Raw genomic sequence first — 23,781 nt, forward strand, 5'->3', positions numbered from 1 at the left:
GGCAGTCAGATTATTCTTGGCTTTTGCAGCTCACAAGAACTACAAAGTTTATCAAATGGATATTAAATGTGCATTTTTGAATGGAGATCTTGAAGAGGAAGTCTATATTGAACAACCTGATGAATTTTCTTTGAGAAATGACAATGATATGGTTTGTAGGTTAAGAAAAGCTCTGTATGGATTGAAACAAGCCCCAAGAGCTTGGTATGCAAGGTTGGATAAGTATCTTGTAAAGATTGGTTTTACTAAAGGAAATGCAGACAACAATTTATATTACAAAATAACTAATGATGACATCTTGATTATAGAAGTATTCATTGATGATATAATCTTTGGAGGAGAAGATGGATTATGTAAGGAATTTTCTATTAAAATGCCGCAAGAATTTGAAATGTCTATGATTGGAGAAATAAAACTCTTTTTAGGATTGCAGAATTCACAAACTGATAAAGGTATATTTTTGAGTCAATCCAAGTACTTGAAACAATTACTAAAGGAATTTGGGATAGAGAACTCTAAACTGGTAAGCACACCTATGACTACAAATGACAAATTATCTCAAAGGGATGAATCTACACTTGTTAATCCAACTAGATACAAATCTATGATAGGAGGTTTACTGTATTTGACACAAACTAGGCCTGATATTATGAATGTAGTATGTATTATTTCTAGATTTCAAAGTAATCCTAAGGAAAATCATGAATCAGCAGTAAAAAGGATTTTTTCGGTACTTACAAGGCACAACAAATCTTGGATTATGGTATCCTAGAGATGAAAATTTTGATCTATGTGCATACATAGATGCAAATTGGGTAGGAGATGTGGATGATAGAAAAAGCACCATTGGAGGAGCATTCTTTCTTGGAAAGAGATTAGTTTCTTGGTTGAGTAAGAAACAGAGTTGTACATCTTTATCAACAGCAGAATCAAAATATGTTGCAACAGCAACTAACTGTACACAGGTACTATGGCTTAAGCAAATGTTGAAAGACATAAAGGTAAAATGCAAGGAACCTATTACTATATATTGTGATAATACTACAACAATTGATATATCTAAAAATCTAGTATTACACTCTAAAACTAAACATGTTTCTATCAAACTAAATTTTCTAAGGGAAAAAGTTGAAGAAAAGGAGATAAAACTGGTTTATGTGAATACTAAAGAACAACTTGCAGATATTTTCACAAAACCTTTGCCTAAGGAGACTTTTGAATATCTCAGAGACTAGCTTGGAGTCATACCACCATCGGTATAAACTTAGATAGTTGATGATTGTCATCAACATCAACTAGCAGAATTGAAAGACAAATCTTTTACTCTGGTCTTTGATGAGGAAGCTACTTCTCAGGGGGAGTAGTTGGTATATTGAATTGATTGGTATTTTGTATATGAACTTTGGCATTTGATGTCAAAGGGGGAAAGATATCTATGGAAAAACACATTATCTTTGAGGAAAGATTGATAGAAAGATTGGTATTGAAAATAAATCTTTGGATAAACACATGTTGCTCCCAAGGGGAGAGATTGTTTGTTTTTGGTATTTGGCATTTCTATTTTGGCACTTTGATGGTTTTTCCATCTTGTGTTGCCATCAATGCCAAATGGGGAGATTGTTGGTAATTTGGTATGGTTTTGTCATTGATGTCAACACCTACTGGAACACTAGCACTTTGGAGATCCAGCAACATTCATTGGCAAGCAAGTAACTATTGCATAGTTACTGGTATATGGTTCACCGGCGGGATATAATGTTCACCGGCACTTGGAATGATATGGAAGACACTTGGAAATATCAAAAACATTGTTTGGACACTTTGTTTTGAAGAATTAATCATTGGTATATTCATATTTGCATATTTGCTTTTACTGACAAATAGGTCCAGGGTTACACCGGCAGGTTTATCTTTTCTAGATCAGCATGGCACACTATGGAGATGATTTATTATTATTGTAAATGCATTAAGCTGACATGTTCAATCGATTATTGCATCGGATATTATATTGTTTGTAAAATGTTTTTTGTAATATCTTGTAGAGCCGACCTACTAAAATTGGTCTTAGGTTATGGTATCAATGTAAGATCTTATTTGTAAGATCAAATATGGAATGCGAAAAAGGTTTGTGAGAAGGTATATGCGAGATTAAGTAGAGGTATACATGAAGACATCATTTGAAGGTGAAGCTAGGTTTTTGTAGAAGCATATCAACATTACACCGGTACTGAATCCAGCATATGAAGATGCTATTTTGTGCAGTACATTCTTATTAGATTTAACCATCCAACTATAGTCAGTGTGACTCTCATTTTATGATTGAGCAGTGAGCTCTAGGCTGTTGGCATTTCTACATGTGTTGACCCCATTTATGTACACTTACTATCTGCAGTAGTATCATCTGATTGTGGGTAAGGTTTCCCACCGTGGTTTTTCCCCTTATAGGGTTTCCATGTACAAATATTGGTGTTATGTGTTGTGGATGACTTTATGTTTATGTTTCATGCATTAATCTTTACCAGTATAGCAATTTACTGTTAACACTATCTACCGGCATACTTAATTGGTTTACCTATATTAAGCATTAAGTTGGTTAAATGGTTTTTGGTTTGAATTTATTAGACAACTGATTCACCCCCCCCCCCCCCTCTCAGTTGTCTCCGAGACCTAACAGTTTTAATGTTTTTAGCTCCAGAGGCTAGGACAGGGTAAGAGTTCCTTTTTTGTGTAAGTCCCTATTTGTCCTTGAATGTTTTGAGATTGGAAACTTATATGACTCCCTTGGTAATTGAGCCTTCACTATTGGTCATTGATATATTATATATCCTAATATTTTGAATCAGTGGATTTTTGCATGCTAGATGGTCATTCCTAGCCTATTGATGTTATTACTCCTTTTGGGGATCTTTTCTAGCATGTGACTAAACCTTGTTATGGTTGGAATCCAGTCACCTTGTGTTTTGTATATCATGGCCTTTTGTTTTATATTTTGATTACTAGGTTCAAGTCAAGGGGGACTGGCTTTCATTGGGGGTCGGGACCCAAAGTTGTCGCTAGGGTAATTTAATGGGAGTTTTGTAAACAAGTGAAAACCTAATTAATAAACTTGAGTGGGTAGTTAGTTTGCATTAATAAAGATAATTATTGTTCTCTCTTTTTCCCGCAAACACTTGTATAGGTTTGGGTTAGGTATAGAAGGCCTGGAATGGCATCCACCAATCTTGTCCCTTTGAGAAGTTGGCGTGGTCCACTACTGATTGTATGCGGGTCGAGGGCCTGGAGAGGTCACCAGGGTAACCCAAGGTTGGGGTCAGGACCTAGTGAAGACCTACTAGGGTAACTCATGATAACCTAGTGATGACACTCTTCCCTATCACTACCTAGTGGTAACTTGTAACTTTTTATCCTTCTGTTGATTTCTTTGTGCCTCTGGGCCTCATGGCAGGGTTTGACACCAACCAAAGACTTGTGAGGATCAACTAATTAATGCACAATCTCTAACAAGGCAACCCTATCTTGAATAGTAGTAGGTAGCTTTCAAGGAGTGACAAGGCTACCAAACACCCTAATAATTCATGATCCCCAATTGTGAGTGATATCTAATTCAGATTTAAGGTCCTTGGGTCTCAAAAATTCCTTACTTCTTTGGGTTAGGCCCCATCTAGCCTCCTTTTGTAAAATACTCAAGAGCTTCCTAGCAAAAAGATTTTCAAAAAACAAATAATTAGATTCATTCATGTATGAGTCCCATGTGTAAGTCCATGCTTGGATTGGGAGTTGCTCCCCCTTAACCATAGTTGTGATTTGTAAATTTCTATGCCAAAGCATGAGGCCCTTGTACAAAAATATATGCATTAACAAAGAATAATACCTAAAATTTGATGAGTTTCTAGTTTTTAAATCATAAAGGGAATTGTGAAGACCCTCAACCATCAAGTAAGCAAAATCAAAAGGGCTGTTGATATCGTTGCTTTGGACATCCATGCATAATACTAGCATCTAATTAGGAATCAAATCTCTCTCACCTATAGTACATATCTAGCATAGACCATAATAAGTATCTGATGCAGGAGCACCAGAGTAGTTCAAATTGACACCTTGATTTTGATCTTGGTGAGACATTGATCCCGATATTGCTATGTTCTTAACGATTGGTTTTGCAGTGTATAGAATGAAGATGAATCGGGTTGCGGGTGGTTCCCATAACTTGTGGATTGCTGAGTGATGATGTTTTGGGCCTTGTCCAATGTTCCTGGAGGATCGCGTGAATTTTTATGCATTTGAAGATGTTATTGGTGATTTGGGTCGACATGTTATCATTTTCACATTTCATCATGAACTGGTTGGTCTTTGGCCGACTTGGTCGAGTTGTTATTGCTTGCAGATGGTATAAAGGGAAACTTTAGAGATTCATTTTGTAGGACAGTGGTTGGAGAAAGTAGAGATCGAGCGAAGATGTAGTTTTTGGCAAGATTCTAGTCCGGGGGGACTGAAGTTCAGATCAGTGCAGAACAGTGTAGATTGTTACCAGAGACCAATTTGTTGAGCAGAAGATCTGCAGATCTTAGATTTGTTTTGTATGGGTTGTTTTATAATCCTGGGCTGCACTCCAACATGTGTAGCCATTGAAGGCTTATTTAATTCTTTAAATCATTGTAATGATGAATTTATTTTTTTATCGGTTATATCTTGTGTTCCTTCTACTAGTTAGGGTTGCTTACCAATTATATCTTGTGATCTGGTACCTATTGTTGGTATCTTGCATAGTGTTTTGTGTTATACCAGTATCTTGCATGGTATTTTGTGTTATGAGCTGCAAGGCTGGGATGTCCTTCATTGGATCTCCCTACCTTGATTGCATCAAGTGGTATCAGAGCCAGTTTGTGAACCTGTTGATTGAAGAAGACCTAGTTATTACTGGCAATATGCTGGATTTGGTTAAGTATTGTCATTGATGTCAACATTGTATCCCAGTTGGAAACTATCCCAGTTAGATCTATCTAGGTTAGTCTTAGTGATCTTTTTGGTTTTGGCTGTGATTCTGATCTGGTATGATCAAAACTCTAGAGTCAGTTTTGGATTCTTATTCTGATGGTTATATGCTTGTTATATTCTGGTGGTTTCATGATTAGGTTGGTTTATACCTTTACCTTTACTGGTTGGTTTATACCTTTACCGGCTAGCTTTTGGCTTCATCGGCTTCTAGTGTTCTCGATTAGCTTTACCAGTATGCTGGTTTGGTGACTTGGTCAGTGGATTTTGGGTCCAGCTTATGGAATCGATTTATTTCATGCTTTTGGTGCTTCTTGATCATATCTCAAGCATTTGGTGACTTTGCATTGGATGGTGTGCTATTTTGGTGGTCCTATTTGGATTTGGTTAAACTTTCACTGAGGGTTTCTACCAACAAGTGAAGCATTTTGGATTTTGGTCTTAGAGGAATCCCTGATGGATATAATTGTTTGGTTACTTGATTTAGGGCCATGCTATGTAATGCAAATCATAATATTGGTCTGATGATATCATGTGATGTAATTTTGTAATTATGGGTTTATGGGTTTGGGGTTTAGTTGACCTTGTCAATAAGGTTGATGATCTATATTTATAGGTTAAGTCTGCACTATCCAAGGAAGGATTAAGTGTGAATAAATTCATATCATTAATGTGAAGGTTGGAAAGGTTTTGTATTGCAGAGAAAACATCAATGCTTAACCGAAACTGTATCAGGCATTATTAGATGCTACTTTCATAGTTCATTTCTTTTCGGATTGTAGTCCGATGATTTTGTAAGTCAGTTAGACTTCCCTTTGTGATGAGAAATACACTCTAGGTTGTTGGCCTCTCTACATGTGTAGACCCCATTGTAATTATTCACAATACTACTGTAGAGTATTCATTTGATTGTGGGTAGGGTTTTTGACCGTGGTTTTTCCCTTTTTGGCTTTTCCACATCAAATATTGGTGTTATGTGTGTTGTGCTTTCATGTTATATTCTTCATTGGGTTGTGCTCTAGTTTAAGGTTTATAATTGAATTGATTGTTGTTATTGTTAGTAAACTGATTCACCCCCCCCTCTCAGTTTACTGCGAGTATCAATGCATTCCAACAATTGGTATCAGAGCGAGGTACTTTCTACAGAAGCTTAACCGCTTGAGGAGATATGATGGCAACTGCATCTAGTTCTACATTCAATCCTTACTGGAAGGAGAGTCCCATATTTGATGGTACAAATTACAAGATATGGAAGGAGCGAATGAAGATTCATCTTAGATGTCTTGGAGCTGAAGTTTGGGAGATAGTGGAGAAAGGGTATATACTTCGTGATCCTAATTCTAGAATACCGACACCTGCTGATGAACAGAAGAGAGTTGAAAATGATGTAGGAGAAAAAGAAGCATTGTTGAGCACCCTATCTGATAAAAATCTATTGAATGTAATAGAGTTAGAGAATGCTAAGCTGACCTCAACAAATCTTGAAAATATTTTTGAAAGTGACCAGGCTATGAAGATTGCTAAACTTGAAGGTTTTTGGGTAAGATATGAAACTTTGAAAATGGAAGAAGATGAGAAGATAAGTTCTTTCATGGATAGAGTCAATGAGATTATCCTGGGTATCAAATGTTGCGGCGGATCTATTAGTGAGGATGAGGTAGTGTCTAAAGTCTAAGAGTTCTACCTTCAGCTTACAAGATGAAGCTACTACTATCAATGAAATCTAGACAATGTCAAGTACCCCTGTGACCAGAGATACACTAATGAAACTGTCTTCTTTTGAACTTGAAGAACTTGGAGATCAGAGTGCTACTAAAACTATGACTACATTTAGAGCATCTGCATCTGATAAATATAAGATAGATTGGAAAGAGATGTATGCTAAGGATATGGAGGAAATTGAGAAATAAGAAAGAGAGCTTGAGGAGCTGGAAGCTCTAATTGCTACAAGAATTCCTAAAGGACTAGCTAGAAGTAAGTATGAAGGAAAAGTCCCTTTTAAATGTTTTTCATGCAATAAGATTGGTCATTTTGCATCTTGATACCTTGAGAGAGTTGCTAGGAATAATGAAAGATTTGTGAGAAATTATAAGCCTAATCCTGAATACCATAGTAGACCTAGATTCAGAAGCAATAAAGATAAATCATGTTATTATGCTGGTGATGATGATGGTATTTCTAATGATGATGATGATGATGAACCTGTGAGTGGATCCAGTAATGGTGCTTCATCCGGTAAATATTGGGGCTTTATTGCTATCAAGGATGATTCTCCAGAATCTTTCGTTGAACCAAGACATACTAAGGAAAAGGCTTTGGATACTAAAATTGAAGAAAAGGATGAATGGGTTATAGACAGTGGTTTCTCACATCACATGACTGGTGACAAAAGAAATTTCTTATCACTGCAAGGATTTGATGGCGGATTGGTCAGATTTGGAGATAACAAGGTATGTATGATAAAAGGCAAAGGAAATATTGGTGCCCCAAAATGGGGTTTACACTGCAAGCAGGCAGAAACCAAGCCCATTCTTAAGATTTATTAGAGGAGCCATCTCTGACTATTTGAAATATTCAGGGACTTGGACCAACATATGACAAGGATTTCAAAAATCCTTCTACACTTAGGGCTCTACAAAACCTTGGAGGGTGATCCTTTGATGAATTTATAATCTCTATGCCATACTTATACTTTCATCAAATTTAAGCAGAAAATATCAAACACATGCTCAACAACAGGGAGAATTCTCAAGGGTGGCTAATCCTCCAGTGATCCTCAACCTAGATGGAGTTTTGAGATGGAAAAAACATACAACAATACATATAAGATATCATTCCTTTTTATTGTAATTAATTATGTTGTAAACAGTGGTGAACATATCACATAAATGATTATAAGGATTCATAATAGATTATGATTAGTGCCTCCTTCCATTAGGCGATTGATTTTGGTATACATAAATGAACTATAACATAACTTAATCTAATATGATTTAGGTTTTGGAAAAACATTGCCTTAAAATTTTTTCCCTCGGCAACCTTGATTTAAACTACTTATCAAATCCAAGCACAAGTCCTATTGTTATGTAATTTTGTTCGAGCATTTTAATTGATTCCTTAGATCAAAGAAAGAATAGAAAATACATGCACCATAATAGTGCACTAAATGAAGTCCCCTCTGGTATGTGTTGGAATTAATATCAAAACTCTAAGGTAACATGGTGGACTTACCTAAGTGAAAATGGAGAGCGGAAGCAAAAGCAAAGGTGTGGCTAGGGTTTCTACAGGGGAGTTAGATGAAGCTGAAGATGGCGGTGGTGATGAGGGGGAAGACAACCTTTTTCCCCCCTCCTTTCTTTCTCCACAATGGCTTTGTTCCCCTTGTGGCTTGTCACAGTTTGTGTTGCAGGGGGGTCCATTTTGCTGAAAGCCCGTATAGCAGTTTGGTCAGGTGTTTGGTGTTGGAGGCAAGGGGTCTTTTGGTCAGATCTAGAAATTTGGTGAGTCGTAGGGGCACTTCTTTTGATGGGTGGTGGTTTTTTCATAGATTCTTGGAGGTTGATGTTTGGTTGATATTTTTTATCTTTTTCCCGGCTGGTTTTGTGAGAATTGCTCCCTGCCCTTGCCTTCAGAATGGGGTGGATTACTAGGGCCTCTTTTTGTTTTTGGGGGTTGTTCACTCAGAGGGATGTTGTTTGCCTCTTTATGGGCCCTGTTTTTTCTTGGGGGTGTGGTTTTTCAGAGGTCTTTTGTGGCTCTGAATATGTGCCCTGTTGGAGGTTGTTTTGGGGTTGTTGGCCTTTTCATGCCTCGGTCTCTATTTTCTTTCTCATGGGGAGTCTTCTATGTTGTCTATCAAAGTGAAATCAACTCCTTTTGAGGTGGAGTTGGGCTTTGTCTTTCTTCTTATGAGCAGATGCAGGGATAGACTTTGGATGGCTACTTCCTTTTGACAACCTCTTTAGTTTGTTGTTGTTGTGGTTCTGGGAGCCATGCTAAAACCTCGTAATCCAGGTTTGGGGAGCCTATTAAATCCCTGTGGGGTGGATTTTGTTGGGTTTGACTGCTACATTATAGCCTGTGTCTCTTTGATCTAGAACAAGGTTAAGGGATATTTTTTAAAACCCTTTTTGCCTCTGAGTTCGGGATCTGATCTTCTTGGTGCTTATTGTGCTTATATTGGATCCTGTTTTCTAGAGGGTCTTGGTGACCTTCATGTTCATAGATCCAAGGCTTGGTGCTTTATGGTCTTTAATTTACATCTTAGTGTTTCTCTATCATTTCCTATTGAGGTAGGCATGTCTTCTATGGAGGGGGAGATGGATGTCGCTAGAGGTGATGTAGCTTCTATTGAGGTGGAGGTGGATGCTATTGGTTATGCTTGGAGGCTTTTCAAGTCTTTATGGGATAAAGGTTTTGGGTACCTCTTCAAAACCCTATCTGGTTGTGGGAGCCCTATAAAACCCACTATTAAGGTTGAGGGAACCTAGAAAAACCCTATGTATTGTTCTCTCTCTAGGGCTAGGCTGGATGCTGGCAGTTTTCAAGGGCCTAGTCTAGCTAGTCTTTGTTTTTGGTTAGGATCAAGTTTTGTTGATGATCTACTGAGGATTTTGCTTCACGTTAAGGGTTCCTAGGGAAACCTTGTTTGTTGGTGAAGGGTGCCAGTCATACCTTCTTTCTCTATCCTCGAGATCTACTATTCATTTTAGATCCATTGGTTTTGCCAGCATGGTTTGTATTGTTCTATCTTTGTAATCTGGTTACAAGTTGTTTAGTGTTGGTTGTTGGGTGTCTTTGATCTATTTGTTTGCAGTGTCCCATTGTTGGTACCGGATCTATGTAAAATATGAGGGTTTCAAGTCTCTTCAAAACCTATTGTATGGGGTTTCTAGTCCCCTCTAAACCTATGTATCCTAATAAAAAATAGTACATTGAATGAAAGAAATCCTTGACCACATTTCATTCAAAAGACAATTAAATTGCACATTAGAGAGAACTAAATTAGAATTATATTTCCTTTCAATTTGTTATGTTTTTTCTATCACAAAGATCATATACATATAATTATTTCAAGCACCTGCAATAAAACATAGACCTAAGACTCTTATCTATTTTTGTTTGAAAATCCTTACACTTGCTCACTTTCTATTAATACTTGCTATAGGAACCACCTAACTCTAAAATATTTTTAAAAAATACTAAGTACAGAGATCAAATTCAGAACCCTGTCTCCTATCCTTGAATTCCCTTTTATGAAAAATAAGGGAGCAAACAAGCTACAGGCTAGAAGGACATCTACCATTCAAAAAATGACCGGTTACCTACAAACTTGTTACAAAAGATTCCATTTAAGAAATGCCATAACTAGGACCAAAATATGTGTAACCAATTCATCATAGCACTTTAAGCTTTTCCTTTTCCTTTTACTACTGTCAATGAAGATTTGAGGGGGGGCTACTTATTGAGTTTCTCACGTCCCAAAAAGTAACCACTATGTGGAGCCAAAACCATATGCTAGGATTCCACATCACATAGTTAGTTAACTAACAAGTTGATGTCCTCATTCATTCCTTCAAGTACATATTTCCCCACTCAGCATATTCTTCTTCTAACGGCCATTTGAAAAGCATGATCTTGTCAGCCTTGGTCCTGTAAGGAGTATATTTGACTGCCACCTGGTTCGCCTCCCTTTCAAAAGTTTCAAAAAATGATCTGGTATGTATTATTTTATCTATGTTATCTTCCAGCATGCCAGTATCCAAATCATCATAGATCATATCCACCCGAGTGTTAATAGCTCTTTCTACTTCTTCCTTCCATATCTGTAGAGTTTTAATTTCTTCATTTTTATTTTCAATGTTGGGCAAAAATGTCTCATTCATTTCACGGAAAGCTCTCATCAGCTCTCTTATCTTTCTCTCTATATAATCTGGCAACATTTGGGCCTTTGCATTGACTTTACTAATAGGTAGGTGGGCTGAAGTGTTGGTTGCTTCTCAGCATGGTACTTTGAGGCCATGGACATTATTTTGAGCTCATTTCACCAATGTAACCATTTTGTGAATAAAGGGATTGCTACCTCTTTGTCTCTATCAAAACTCTGAATAGCAATAAAAATTAAAGAATATAAAGAATGCACACTATTCAACCTACTATTTACTTTCTCATTTAAGTGGATCAAAATAGAGCTAACTATTTCCCTTTGCTTATTGGTTGATTGATCCTCTGACTCCTTTAGCTTTTTCTCCAACTCATCAATCATTTCTAAAATTTGAGCTCTAGCTGGGTTAGTAGTTCATGTGAGTTCAGGATCATCATCAATATAAGGAACTAATGATATTATAGGAGCACCAGTCTCACTATCTAACTAAGTTGATGTACTTGTATGTGAGACTGGTGGGGAGTTGGATATTGATGGTACCAATGTAATGGCAAGGGCTGAAGAAGATGCTCTTGGTTGTCTCTGCTCAAGAAGTTGTACTTTGGTTTGTAGTTCCACATATTTTTGTTGAACTATATTATAATCATGAAAAATATTTTCAAACTTATTCATTAACTCTTGCTTCTCCTTAGCCTCTCTCTTTGTAGTTTCATGAGCTAACTTGGTTGTATCAACAACCAACTTTGTAGCTTCAACACTTGATGTATCAGAAGCTCTCTTTATGATAAGGCCTCCTTTCAAATTTGGATTTATATCACTAACATGAGGCCTCCCAGGCCCTTGTTCTAGTGGCCATATTGCTAAGGTTGCATGACCGTATATAAATTCTAATCCCTAGAATGCTAACCTCACTTCCTCTTCTGAGCTAAATTGTTGGCCTCTTTCTTTTATGATTTTATCCAATGGCACTGCATCAACAATATCCCATTTAGGCAGAATCAAGATACAGACATGGTTTACAATCTTTTTGCCTTCATCTATCGTGATTGTCTTGAATTCTTCCATCATCTTAGTCTTGACCTCTACCTAATTTTCATGATCAGACCTATCCAACCTCTGGGCCATTCTCTCAGCACTTCTCTTCCTGTACTCATCAACATTCACTTTACACATCATTTGAAGGAAAGTCGAGCTCTTAACAAAATCTTCATCTTCAATAAATTTCTCACATGCCTCTTTTCTAGCATCCCTGAATGCTCTTCCTTGAATGTATAGAGGCACAATGTCAAATTCTAGAGCAATTAGTACATGAGGGATACCAATTTTTCATTTCTACATTTGTAATTTCCATAGTGTCTATACCATGTGGTTTTTCAGCGCACCCGGGGCAAACCCGGCCGAGGTGCCCACCCCGGCGAAGGTGCACACAAGGTGCGCACCTAGGGAAAACCGGGCTTCGACTTCATGCACGCCGCACCTTGGAGCACACTTCGAAGCGCTCCCGAGTGCGCACCAATGTTGCGCACTGTGGTGGGCACCTCGGAGCACTATATATATATATATATATTTGGGTATGTATTTATATGTAAATACAAATATTTAAATACCCATATATGATATACAAATAGGAAGTTGGGGAAAATTTAAAGAATAAAGCCTAACCTTATATTTTAAAATTTATTTAGTGTGGTAGATACTTAATTGTGCCTTAGTTAATTTAATTAGAGTATTTACTTTTAAGTTTGGATTTAAAAGGATCAATTTAAGCACCTTTCATTTTGAGGTTAGAATGGATGCTAGAAAAATAATTTTAATTAGCTTTCTAAAATCGATTAATAGCTACCCGTAATTAACTTTGCCCGCGTAAATTAATTATCTAAATTAATTAACACTTTAATCAATTATTTTAATTATTGATTTAAAATGAATTTTAGACAATATAGTCTTATTAGAGATTAATTTTATCTTCATCTACTATTTTTAATGAGTTTGATTTAATTAAACTATTGACTATGTTTGATGAGAAAATAAATTAAATCATTTAGTATTCTGCAAATAAATTTTAATTAATTTCGTTACTTGGTTTAGTATCAGAATTAGCTCAAATATAGATATGGCAAAACATGTTAGTGCATGTCAAGTTAGCAAACTTTTTGTTAATTAGTTGATATTTTAAAAAAAAATCATCTTGTTTTTGCCCTAAATTTTGGGCATGACATTTTTCAATTCGTTGATCTCCTTCCTGTTCTTCAAATTGTACTAGAGGTGAAAAGGGGATATGTGGTGGTGAGGGGCTTCCATCTGAATCCTCTAGATCAATGATATGGATTCCTTTCAAAGGTCTAACCTACATTCCCGAGGTTGGTTCTTCTCTCATTGTTTTATTTCCTTTCCTCCTCACCAACTTTCCATTGTTACTAACACTATCCTCTTCACTACTTTCCTCTTCCCTCAATCTTTTTATTCCAATGCTTCCCCTTGGAGGAGGCTCATAACTAGGTTGAGTTTCCTCTAATCCATCTATTCTATCAGGTAGAGGAGGAGGGGGGGCAGGTTGTTTCATCCTCATTTGTTGAATCAAAGTTGCATTTGTCAAGTGGAAAGGGTATAAGCTATTGTACACTCCTCTCAATCTGTCTGCCATGAATTTCATCAAGCTTCATTCTCTTTTCTTTCAAAGCAAGAATTAACTCATGAAAATTATTCACAACAAAATCAACTTTAGCAAAGAAAGGGTTGAAATCTCTCAATGGATCATAATTTGGATCTATTTTCTGTATAATCACCCATAGTTTCCTAGAAGCTATCCAATTCTCCTTTTTCTAATCCTAAAAAGAAAAATCAAACTCATTTCTAGTTACATTTTCAAGGAAGTGATGTTCATGGGGTAGTGCATTTTATTTTATTCTTTGTCTAAAAATGTTATAGAACCCCTCTGGGTCACAGTGCCTAGCTACACTAAATCCCAAGTAATATGGTGTGAAAAGTTTGTCAAAATGTACATGCCCTCCTTCCTAGATTCCAAAGTAGGGGATATTAGTGTAATCAAGGAAGATAGTTCCTTTGCCCCTTCCCTTCAAATCCTTATCCTAGATACAACCAATTTGCTGAATTACTTTAGTAAACCCAAGTCTCAATGGGACATTGAATGGTAATACATGAGGCTGCCCTGGGAAACCATAAACTCTAATGACAATGTTGACCGGGTAAGGAAAGATATCACCCCAATTATGATCAATTCTCAAGATTGGAAACCTTTCTTTTAGTCTCAAGAAATCATGTAACTGTGTAGGGATTCTGGGTGAATTAACTGTCAATTGTTGCCTTAGTTTGGAAGCAAAAATAGTATCAAACCTTACAAAACTAGCCTCTAGCATGTCTCATGACATGTCCATACTCCACAACTGTATCGGTATCTCAAAATTATTAATTGTCTTTCTGAGATTCATGGTATCTTCAAAAGAATTTGAATTCTTGAATAAGAATATATGCATCAAGAATGAGTATCAATAAAATTTAGTGTTGAATTCATTTTTCTTAATATCCAACAATCCCTCATGAATCTTATCTTCAAGATAAGGAGCAAAATAAAAAATAACTGAAAAGTCTGGGTGCTAAATCTTAATGGCCATAAACATGAAATCAAGTGGCATAACGGTGGAAGAGTTAAAACCTAAAACCTGTCACAGAGAGAAAAAGGTAGCTTGTATATATTTAGAAAAAATACCAATTGGAAAATGCTCGATTGAATTTGGGTAGATATGGTAAGGTGTTCTTCCTTCTTTTGCCAAGTGGGCAGGGAGAAGATTTGATCTGACAAAACCCTTTGTTTTGTGATACTCCTCCTTTATTTCATTAAGATCTACTCGAATTAGTGTAGTAGAAGGATTGTACAGGTCATAAACTTCCTATAATTTCTCTCTTCGGATTGTCAATAAGAGCTCCACACCATTTCCCCTTATTACCCTAGAAATAGGGTCATATCTATCTGCCATTTCCCTGTGAAGGTCAACATCCATGAAGATGTTAGGCACCACCAGCTTGCCCAAGTCATATTATCATTCATTCAAGAGAGGAGAATGCAAATTTCTCTACCCATATCATAATTTAAACATATTTATCCCAGTCATAGTTACCCTAACATCTAAAATTGCATATGGTTTATCAACTAACCATTCCCCTACAGTTCTTCCTTGAATAAGTTTTGTCCCATGAAATTTGTCATTTTTTGATGGTTTCAACTAGTCTAAAAAATAATCATACAAATTTCTCTTCAAATATTCGGTCTGCCCACAGTGGTTTCATGAGGGAGTTATTTTACCAAAATAGGGCTTCCTCAACAATTGTCACCAAATAGGGAAAAGGAAACTAGGGTTTAACCAAGAACCAACAATTCCAACATAAAAAGGGAAAATTCACAAACTCTCTAAGCTAAGACTGCAAAACTATTGCAATTTGCATGAAGATTGCATTGATGAACTATTGTGTTATCATTGATGTCAATTACAACTAGTAATGGAGTTGTTATGCAACTAGTAGTTGAGTAAGTGAAGAAACCAATATTACTTTAGAAGCAACGAGATCAATCAGTAACCCTACCTATTGATGTTCCAAACCCTAACCGATGGAGCTTCATGAATCAGTTGTGTTGTTCTATGATCAAATGGTGACCGGAGATCATCATGCCATGTATGCATGATGCACGTGATGAGTTTCAAAGTTTTTTTGGCATGTAGAGATAACGGTTTTATCTTGGGAATGAGCAAGTGCATAGCATGAAGAGGAAACCGCTTGATGAGTTACAAGATTCGATGAAGTGGTGATCAAGGAGTGGTTGAGGTTGTCTTGTACAATGTGCAATGATTTCTATGTAATCCAATGGTCATGTTTGAACCGATTTGTTTGTAATCTCTATGAGATCTTAGGTTTGTGATGTGTTATTGACCTATTGTTTTCCTTATAAGGTTGATGAGTTGTTTTGTTGTAGTGTTGGCAATTTTGGTTAAGTGTCAGTGTGATTGATTTTCGAGCCAGAAGGAGTATCTGTAGTATGTGTAAAAGAATATAGGAGAATGAAAAGGATCTGATCAAGTAGAGTAGTGTTATTTACCAGATCAGCAAAACCCTATTGTTCTCTAACAATTACAATAGTTAAATCCCTTAATCTGGTAAGCTTTAACAGGCTTAGTGCTTTCTAAATCCTCTAACCAGGTGATCCATTAGCTTGGATTTCAAATCCTCTATCGAGGTTACTCTTAATATGGTATTTCTTTTAACATGGCATTATAGTCAATCCCTTAACCGGGTGGTCCCTAACAAGACAATTTTTTTGTAAAGCTTTAACAAGCTTGGCTCCTAACAGGGCCAACTTCAAAAGAGTTCAGAATACTTGTGGGTACTCATCCCCACCATGGTTTTTCCCATTTGGGTTTCCATGTCAAAAATCATTGTGTCAAGTGGTGAATGATTTTTGTGGTTATGTTTTGATATGGTTAATTTTTTTAATTGGTGAATCCACTTAGATGTGTTAAGATGACCGACAGTAATCTGAAATGTGCTTTTGCTATTGTTAGTAAAGTGGTTTGATGTTTGTGTTTGATGGTTTGAGAGTTTCAGATCTGTTATACTGTTATTTTGGTATTCTAGTCAACTGGTTAACTTGATAGTATAGTTGCAGTTTGTAATTCGGTGTTTGAACCAATTAGTTTAGAGATTGTTTTATGAGTTGGGTTTTTGAGTTTGGTGAAAGTTTTGTATGTTATTATATCTACTAATTCATCCCCCCTCTCAGTAGTTGTCCAGATCCTTATTGATTCATCATATCATCAATTGGTATAAGAGCAATTGAGGTCCTCTAGTGTCTAAGCCTAACAACTTGAGGTAAAGATCTAGGAGAACATGATTAAGAAAGAAGGTCTAAAGCTCAATAAGGAAAAATATACAATATGGAGTGATAGGATGGAGATCTATATCAAGAGTCTAGGAAGTCAGTATTGGGAACATGTTGTTATCAAATATATCTTGCCTAGTGGGATTATGACTGATGATCAAAAGAAGGAGCAACAAAAAATAATCATGCATTGGAGACCATTAGCAGTTCCTTGTCTGATTTAGAATATGTTGATGTCCATGATCTGGAGACTAATTATGATGTGTGGAAGAAACTTGAGGATGTCTATAGCGGTGATGAGCATGTGAAGATTGTCAAAGAAGAGAGTCTAAGAGGTAAATTCGATGGCATGCAGATGGCTGAATGTGAGAATATTCAACAGTATGGTCAAAGGATTAAGGAGGTAGTCAGTGAGATCAAAAGTGTTGGTGGTAAAGTGGAGGTTACCATAGTGGTTAGTAAGGTGTTGAGAACCCTTCTACTGGTCTACGCTATCCGATTTGCAGCCATTTAGAAACTCAAGTCTATTTATAAAAAAAAGGTAACTCTTGACTCCATTGGTAAACTTACTGCATTTGAATTAAATAGTTTTGATGGAAGTGTTCAGAAATCAGAGTTTGCATTTAGAGCTTCAGTTTCTAATCCACATGTGAGGAAAATTAGAGAAGTCAGTCACAATTATGAGTTTAGATCCAACAGAGAAGTTGATAATGAAGATAATCTGATTGAGCTTGACGAATTGTTGGCCATGCAGTTACCCAGAGGTACCAGTAAGTATAGAGCTAAATTGCCTTTGAAGTGTTTTGCATGTAACCAGATTGGACATATTGTAGCTAACTGTCCAAATGGAGACAATGAGCATAAACGGGAGAAGTACAAGAAGTACAAAGGAAAAGATAAAAGAGATTGCCTCATTGTCGTTGATGATGGAATCATAGATGATGAATCTGAGGGAGATGCAAGTGAATACATTATCTTTGTTGCCATTAAAGAGGAGATATCTGATTAGAAGGTATTAGTTTCTCAGATGGATAGTTCTGATGATTGGATTATAGGCAGTGGTTGTTCTCACCACATGATCGGTGACTGAAGTAAATTTCTTACTTTGAAGGAATTTGATGGAGGAGTTGTGAGATTTGGAAATGACTCACCCTACATGGTAAAAGGAAAGGGAACCATTTCTCTTAATGGAAAGAGCAGTGCAGATGATGTCTACTAGGTTGAAGGATTGAAGCACAATCTTTTGAGTGTATCTCAACTCAATGACATAGGTTATCCATTAGAATTCAAAAATGGAATGTGAAAAATATATGGAAGCAAAGGTGAACTAATTGCAACCGACCTTGTTTCACCTGAATCCTAAAGTCAACAATTGTTTAATTGCTAAAGTAGATGATAGTTGGTTTTGGCATCGGAGATTTTGTCATGTAAATTTTTATAACATTATCAAAGTTAGTAAGTCCAAGTCTATAAGAGGTTTGCCTCAGTTGGACAAACCGGTGAATGCTTTGTGTAAGGAATGTCAGTTAGGGAAGATGACATCCTCAACTTTTAAGAGAAAATTTTTCTTAGCAGAACATTTTCTAGATTTGGTTCATACAGACCTTTGTGGACCAATAAGGACTAGAAGTATTCAAGGTGATAGATATTTTATGATATTCACTAATGATTGCTCAAGAATTATGTGGATCACATTCTTGAAGGACAAAACATAAGCCTTTAGAAAGTTTAAGGCATTCAAAGCCTTAGTTGAAAAGGAAAGTGGAAAGAAGATAAAGTGCTTAACAACTAATCAAGGTGGTGAATTTACGTCAAATGAATTCATTATATATTGTGAAGACAATAGAATTAAGAGGCATCTTTCTACACCTAGGACACCACAACAAAATGGTATTGCAGAGGAACAATCAGTCATTTGTTGAAGCAACTAGAGCGATGCTAATACAAGGAGGTGTAGCAAAAACATTCTGGAGAGAAGCTATGAGAACAACTGTCTACACTATGAACTAGATATTGGTTAAAAGAGGTAAGGATAAAACTCCTTATGAATACTGGTCTAATAGATCACCTAATGTTAGTTATGTTGTTCACCAAAAGTGATAACCCAAGAACACCTGCAATTGATCTATGAAGTAGCCAATTCAATCTATGAAGAACTTCAGGGCTTGGACAACATGACAAGGATATGAATCCTTCTACTCTTCAGGCTCTGCAAAACCTAGGCGGGTATACCTTTGATGCTTAGAATTAAACCTATTACACACCTATGACAGCATCAACATAAACAGATAGATCTCACTAGGGCTCCAAAACAAGTAGTTTATTGCAGATGGGCTAGATCTACACATGAAACTCAACTATGCTTGAGCATGAGATAGATGAAACATTTCAAAACATAACATACTAAAGGTATTCTGATTAGATTTTAAATTGGTTTGAGAACCCCTTTAATTGCAAGATCAGTGCCTTATCCAAGGGAAACAGAGTCATACATCAAACTATAAATGAAAGCTTCGATTGCAAATCCATCTTCATTATTAAATATTCATGCATTAATGCCTTGCATAAATGCATTACTAAGATCATTCACAAAATCATCAGATCTTGAAACTATATTCCATTTTTTATGATTTATTGTAGAATTTAAATCCTTCCTTGAAGAATCCCTGCAAACAATCATAACTATCTCCTTGAGATAACAAATTTCATCCTCCTTGAGGATCTGATTTGATAAAATGGAAATACAAATCTAGAGACAATCCTGTGTGAATTTATGTATGCCTTACATACACAAGACCCTGCAACTAAAAACACCTATAGCAAGAATTGAACTCCATTACTGAAGGAAAAGCCCTGCCCTGTACAATCTTCAAAAATGCTCAAAATTGGAAGCCATGAAAACTGGAGCCATTCTCACAGAATTCTGGAACCCTTACAACTGAGAAGAATTCGGAATAAAAAGAGGAGAGAAGAAAATCAAATCTGCAACTGAATTGCCAAGTGTCTCCTCTCTAACTGAATTTTGTTCCCATGGAAACTGCTTCTAAAATATCTCACATTTGTCAAAATTAACTTCATAATCGGATTCCTCACTCCGAGAGCTTTCCGAAAACATATAACACTTTATACTTTGGCAAAAAATTGAGCCCTGGGCGAATTAATTCTCATCATGGATCCATCATTTAAATATTTCGAATTTCAATATAGTTTGAACTATATTATTTAATCATTTTAAATTTGATTTTTTGCCTCCATTTGTGCTTTGACGCCTTGCCACATGGCGGCCTCTGATTGGTCGATGGAGTTGATCGGATGCCACCTGGGATGACGCCTCATCATCGCCACATCATCTGCTTCGTCACTGCCACCTGTGCGCCAACTGTGTGCGACCTCACCGGGACCCGCTTGCTGGACTGCCACCTATCACGACACGTGGACGGCTCTCGTTCACTTTCGCTATTTCGCGGGGTTTAAACGACGTGCATCTTCCCTTCGCGAAATAGCGCGCACCGTTGATCTCTCTCGAACTTGCTCGCTCGTTAACTCGGCCTTCGTCTGCAAAATTTCGCCTGTTTGCCTCAAGAAGCGTGCCTACGTGGGGTCCACTTGGTCTTCGTCCAGTCAACTCCTCTGTCGCCTCAAGAAGCGTGCTCACGCATGGGCCCACCTTGGGCGCCCATGCGCACCTTGTGTCAAAAGCTTTTATGGCTTAGACATTATAGTATAGTGCGTTTTTACTTATAAACATCAAAAAAGTCCACTTCCCAGCCAATGTGGGATATTGCTATTTGCTTGGGACTGCGTTTTTTAAGCTTTTCTCCTGGGTTTTCATGGCTGCCAACGGTATTTGTTTGAAGAATTTGCATTGTTTTGAAATTATCAAAGCTTCCCCAAAAACACTCACGCCACTCAGGAGGAATTCTTGGCATTATGCTTGCCAATGGCATTGCTGGGAAGTTAAAATGGCATTTCTTTAAAGTTTATTGCTGCCTCTCCAACATTCACGTGGAAGGAAGGAGAAACATTTGGTTTAAACTTGCCATTATGCTTTTGCTTAAAAGTTTCTACAGCCTTTTCACCATTTTACTCCATGCAGGGAGGATTGCTGGCTGTACATGCTAATTGCATTGAGTTTAAGGTTTATCAAACCTTTCCCAGCCATACATTTCATTTACAATATGTATTTCAAAAAAAACAATTCATGTGCAGCGAGGGAGATGGTAGCTCTGGGCCTGCCAATTGTAATTTATTTGAATTTTAATTCCCCTTAGACTCATACCACACAGGGAGGACATTGCATTAATTTGGAATTTTCACTGGCCTTCGATCTGCTACACCACACTTCACGGAGGGGGAGGGAATATGGCTGGCACTTTGCATGCCAATTATATTTGCTAAATGATCAATCACTTCTCCATTCAACATCATCTGCTAGGTACATTTGCATTTTTTTCTAAATTTCCCTTCTCTGTTGCTGAAGGAAGATTCGGCATTAAACTCGCCAATTTGAAATTGCCTGGAGAGTTTAAAAGATTTATTGCCTTGGTTTGTTTTGACCACAAGAGGCATCTTCATTTTGCACTATCCTTTGGTGAGAAACATATAAGTATTCAACTCCAACCGTGGATGTCAACATTATTTTGGGAATGCTCATAAGGCCAAGTCGCCAATAAAAATAATAAGGCACAGGCATGAGCCAGGTCGGGCCCCAAAGTGGGTCCGACTAAAAAAAAAATTCGTTTTCAAGCTACTGGCCTCTGGAGTATCTTCACGGACCTCAAACATACCTCTGGAAATGATCGACACCATTTTCGGATCATAAAATTGCATTTTACATCCTTCAGGCAATTACGCCACAATTTTCGCATTTAATCGCGATGACGTAATTTTCAAACCTGTCAAAACACCTTTCTGGAGCTCGCCATCTGACAGGCATGTACTTTGATATACAAGGATGACATCTACCAAACGGTTTCTCAAGACGAGTCCCGAGCGAAGAGATATTAATTTCCGAAAACGGCCAACTGGCTTTGTCGACACTGCGGACCTGATGAAGTCAATGTTCTGGCAACACATGATGCCTTTCTCAAAAATATCAAACGACCTCCGTAGGCTCTCAAATTCGGAACATAGGTACTTTTAAGTACATATTAAATCTTTGAATTCTCAGTTCGATCACCCGACTAAAAGGATGCAAACGGCGCGCTCACCAAAACGGCTACATTAATTGATCTAACACTGGAAGTGCGGATAACTGAATTTGATGGCAAAATGAGTCCTTTTGAAAACCGATCAAATGGATTGATAAAAGCTTTAAATTTGAAATGTAGCTCACCATTTATACCAACATTAGCCCGGGACAAACATTCTGACATGACGCTCACCAGGACATTTTTACACTTGTGCAAACATCACAAACTACAAACGGATTTGGCTATGAAAACGGAGCAAACGGATTCGTCAAGACTTGAAATTTTGCAGGGTAACTCACTTTTATGCATACAATTGAATCCATTTTGAATTTCTCCATGACGATCAACAGGGAAAAAGATATAATCGCTCAAAGTAGGCTACTTAATAAAATTTGCACTTGTGCCTAGAATGCACTTTCAGCTCACCCCTCAAAACAGGTACGTAATAAACTTCTCCAAACTGAATTCTGAAAGTTGCAACACACTAAATAGGCAAAATGAAAGGTATAGTACATGAATCCCGAGCCTTACCCTCTTAAAATCAACTGGTCCCATTTTACCCTCTCGCAAACTAGGCCCTTCAAACTGACTCGTTTAGGTATGCAGAGCAAATTTTTGGATTGGGCCTCTAAACTTGACTCAATTTTAATCAGTCCCAATAGTGGCTCTGACTGGGGATGGTTGATTGCAAGATCAACACAAGAATCCAGATATCTTTGGTTAAGCAGACCACCTGAAAACGGATCATTCTTCTCTTCTCATTTCTTCTCTTCCAAAACAGGGCTTCCTTATTCTACCCAAACAGCAGGGCACTTTATTGAAAACCACACAACTGAAGCAAAGCGACTGTACAATAGATACAAACATGCTTAAAACTGAATACAAGCTGCTCAATCAATCTTAGCATTTACCTCTGTCAAAAATCTGATTTTCATCACTTGACATATTGATCAAAACAAAGGCACCTTCTAGTAACAACTGAGCATGATCATTATAATCAACCTCTTTTGTCTCATTACTGAAACAACTAGTGTGCATACCTTTGGTTTGATTTTGAACTTTGTGATCACACACTATTTCAACACAAGTAAAATCATGAGACAAATCACCATAGAGGCATTCCCACAAACTGACATACCTTTCACTGTCCCACTCAACTCTATCATTTGCAAGGACATCATCATGCTGAACTTGAAAAATAAAACACTCATTTTCAACATTGTAGTTCCTATCAGCACATACCTTATTATCATTTAAATCAATAGAATGAGGGACACTACTAACCAACTGATGCAAACAAGGAACATGAACATTACCATCCAGATGTGATACTTCACTATGCTGATCACACCTCATACTATCCTTGCTTATCAAACTGAAAACCTCTGCATTCTCAACATCCCATTCATGGAAAAGAATGCATACCTCCGGCTGAAGCAAATCCTCAGCTAACTCTTTCTCTTTCAGGCTTACATCCACCTGAAACACTTTCATTTGTGGTTTTAAATGGTCATCACATAATCCATGCCTCTTACCTTCATCATGAAATAAATTTTTACAACCCATGCTATTGTTGTTTGGAATTCCATTAGTATTATGGACTGGTTCATCATTTACAACATCTGGCTGTTCAGTTATTTCTTCATACAAAGGGTTAGAAACAAAATGGACAATCTCTTTATGAACATTACGACACTGAAGTGATTGGTCTGTATCTATATCAGCATTGAATAAAGCATTAGTAAAATTGCTAAAGACACCATCCATTCGATCCTCATAATCATCTTCATCAGACAAAGAAGAAAATGAAACTTGGCTGGAAC

The sequence above is a fragment of the Cryptomeria japonica genome, chromosome 5 (assembly GCF_030272615.1).
Source record: "Cryptomeria japonica chromosome 5, Sugi_1.0, whole genome shotgun sequence".
In the NCBI taxonomy this organism is placed as follows: domain Eukaryota; kingdom Viridiplantae; phylum Streptophyta; class Pinopsida; order Cupressales; family Cupressaceae; genus Cryptomeria; species Cryptomeria japonica.